This window comes from Lycium ferocissimum, chromosome 4 (assembly GCF_029784015.1).
Source record: "Lycium ferocissimum isolate CSIRO_LF1 chromosome 4, AGI_CSIRO_Lferr_CH_V1, whole genome shotgun sequence".
NCBI lineage: Eukaryota > Viridiplantae > Streptophyta > Magnoliopsida > Solanales > Solanaceae > Lycium > Lycium ferocissimum.
In genome coordinates, this window is record NC_081345.1 from 16426455 (window position 1) to 16430385 (window position 3931).

The following is a 3931-nucleotide window of genomic DNA, read 5'->3' on the forward strand; positions in this document are numbered from 1 at the left end:
CTAGTAAACTCTTGATTCTCAAAATGATATCCATAATGTTCCAAGGTGGATTACTGCTATTCATGATCCAATCCACTAGCATTTTTGAATCCCTTTCTAACTCCAACAACTTATAACCATTCTGCACACACCATTCAATTCCAATTTCCATTGCTTGTGCTTCTGCAAAATTTTTAGTAGTAATTGTTGACACCCAATTTTGGCCCGCCTTTCTTCCGATTTATTTCTTCGAGCTTCTAAATTGGTAATAAATCAAATACCTTAGCTTTTACCATTTTTACTAGTTATTATTATTATTATTATTATTATTATTATTATTATTATTATTATTATTATTATTATTATTATTATTACTACTACTACTACTACTACTACTACTACTACTACTATTGTTATTATTATCACCATTTCTGTATCATAATCATGATGTTGCTTTAACATTTTAATCGTCTTTCGCAAGAGGGCATTACATTTATTATATGTAATAAAACGATAACATTTACTTACTTTTAAACTTTATAAATATTTTTTATTTGAGTACTAATAAATATATTTTTTATATTAAGTAATATTTTAGCACGCGTTAATATATAATTAACTAAAGAGCATCTTTCATTTAAATTTAGAAGCCCAAAGAAATATAAGAAAAGGGTATTTTTCAGTCCACGAAGACTTCATGTTAACCCAATCATATGATCCTTTATGCAACTAATATTAGCCCAAAGGAGAGCCCAAATCTATTAATCTCATTCATCAAATTAATTCCAATAGCTCTACCCTACCAACAGCCCACCTCATAATTCTAAACACAACACTAGGGTTTCACTTGGCCATCCAAAACGGCGCCCTTGCACAGTTTTCTTCTTCTACACAAAATTCATCCCTCTTTAGCCATATCAGAAGAATACATGCCTTATTTCGGGAAAGATTTGCTTTTCTATCAGAAAGGTATAGGAATACACATTGCTTTTTCCCTTGATTTTTGACTTTTTCCATTTTTCCAACTCTGCTCCCTTCTCTTTCCGAGAAATCTGACCAAGTCCATCCAAGAATACAACGTTCAGATTTGAACAATTTCGTTTGACTCGGTTTAAGCCCTTAATTCAAAATCCCGCCCAAATATCTCAAACCCTAATTTCGTCCTATAAATACTAGCATTTGGAGTTCATTTCGAAAGGTTTTTTGAACCGCCCCTTCACCTCCTGAAGTTCTGGCCGCCTCTCTTGCCTTTCGAAAGCTCTTCTTTTCTCACCTCTTAAAAATCAACTGCTTGTTGCCATATTTTGCTCATTCATTGTTATTCATATCTAAGGAAAGCTTTACTTTGCTTTAGTTTCTGAAAACAGAAGCTCTGTATTCTACTCGTTTTTGTTTCTATCCGTGAGGGAGGTCGGAGTCCGTCGGATCTGAGACCCCGCACCCCAGTTCACTGCACCCAAAAAAGGTCAGTATATTTCTTTTTAGTCTCCTTGTTTAATTCATAGCAAGGATGTAAAATCTGAATGTAGTTTGGTTTTTGCACTATTAACAGGTATTTTTAGTGCCTCAAATCCATTACTTAAATCTCTGTAAAAAAATATATATATTATTCTCATATGTGATTTGAAACGCTAATTTAGGGATGCATCTTTGTATAGAATAATTCCGAAGTGTGTAACAGGTATTCACCAGCTTAGTTATAAAATATGGAATGTTTATAAGCATTTTTTTTGTATTCAAGATATTGTAGGAATCTCCTCAAATGCTTACTGTTTGACTTAGTCTAATGTTTCATGAACGTGGATTTTGTATTAACGTGCTTGAGGTGTTAATTTCTTTTGTGGTGTTGCTGAAACATCTTGAAAATATGTTGAGCTTTGAGTTTAAGAAAAAACAAAGATTTTTGTCCATGCCCTTGTGCACTTAAGAGATGTTTGGATATCATGAACTTTAGCAGTTATGCTCCCCCTCTGTTGAAATCTCTGAGACTAAGTGCTTGCTTCATGAATCTGTTTTAAACTATAACACCATCAAAGGACTATTTACAGCATGCCATTATCTGTTTGCATTAGTAACAGAGAAGCATCAATAATATAAGGAGTTATATTGTTTCAATACCATTGTCTTGTGGCATCTCTGTGAGTAATATACTAATAGCTATAGGAAAAAGTATAGTATTAAATTTAGCTATCAAACTGTTCACTAATTAGGGGACTTTGTTTAAGTGTCCTGTACGTACACGACTTGGTGTGAAGATAATTTAGTGTCATATAGGATTGTGTCTTGGTGTGTTTCAAATGACATGTCTATTCCTTGTGTTAGCAATTAAGACTGCCCGCTAATTTTATTTTTCCTTTTTCTTTACATGTACACTTCGGAGCAAAATGGAGTCTTCATAAAGACCCTCACTGCCCGAGCAGTCTCATTTTGAGACCAGGCCGTCGCTAGATCTCAAATGTGCATCTCCATTTCATTCACTTCTCTCGCTCCCTCGAGCGCATCTGAACAGAAAAGGAAATTGGGAACCTGCATTCGCTTCTTCGTTAACTCTTCTCCCTCTCTTGAAAGTGTCTGAACTAAAGCAAGAAAAGAGGAGAGAAGATGGGAATGGCTGTTGCATTTTGTTTCTTTTTGTCTTGTGCTCAACCGGTTATTTTGTGTGTGCGACTGTTTATTTGATTTATTTTAGACTATTAGCTATAGAACATTTGAACCTTTAGAGGGGGTAATTGGGATATTATTTAAGCTGAGTATCTAAACGTAATGTTTTTCCAAAATTCTGTTTTAATTCATTATACGAGGCCAAAAGAGCTCTAAAACCGGCAAAATACTTTTCTTTTAAGAAGAATGAGTTCACTGATCACTTTAATAAGGCCTTAAAATTACTCTGAAACATATGATTTCATCAGTCTGTCTTGGGAAGTGTTTTTCTGGTTTTTAAAAAAATACAGTTGAAGCTTAACAAGAGTAAATTTCTCGTAACTAAAAAATGACTTTTCCAATCAAATTTTGTTAGAAGTAAATCTATGACCATTTGGCCTAAAATTTAAGGTCAACTTTTGTCTGTTGCTTCAAGTTAAATTCTTTAAAAGCTAACGCCCCTGTGATTTTAAAATATCTCTTTATAAAGGTTCAAATGCTTTTTTAGTCATGTGAAGTAGATATTGCTTCATCACGTTATTATACTAGTACTGTAATTTGCCTTCTCTTTTAGATCTAATGAAATATTTAAAATGCTAATTTTCTTATCAAGTTTTATATTTTAATTAACCTAAGTTTGGCCGGTTAACCATAGTTAATGGATCTTAAAAGATGCTTAATACCTTCCCTTTAGGATAACTAAGAACCCTTACCTAGAATCACATTAGTTAAGCAGATCATTAATTGGAGTTAATTTTAAGCATTTACTTAGTTAAAATAGGTGTCCTAATTCACCTTAAATAATAATTAGGTGGCGACTCCTTAAGTTAAGCAATTTGGGAATCACCAATATGTTGTAATCTATTTTGACCCGGTTAAAATGGGATATAACAGTAATTCCAATGTTTACACCAAAACCTGCAATCAGATAACCTCTATGATCTCTTAACACTCCACCTCCTCCGCTATTTTCAGGATTCCCTTTAGACCAACCATTAGTATTCAACTTCACCCAATCTTTCATAAGAAATAACCATTTAACAACAAATGATTTAAAGTAATATTTAGCCTCTTCCATGATTTGAATTAACTGAGACCAATGCAGAAAAGGATTGATACTGGGGAACTGTTTATGTATCACCATGACCACTTGCTGATAAATCCTTATTTTAATTCTCTAAATGGACATTTTCTGGTCTTCAAACCTTGCTTTACATCTATCTTTCCATATTTGCCAGAAGATGATTCCTCGCAGAATTTGTAGAGCCATGTTCTTAATGGGATTTTTGCCTTTAGTAAGCCACCAAATGAT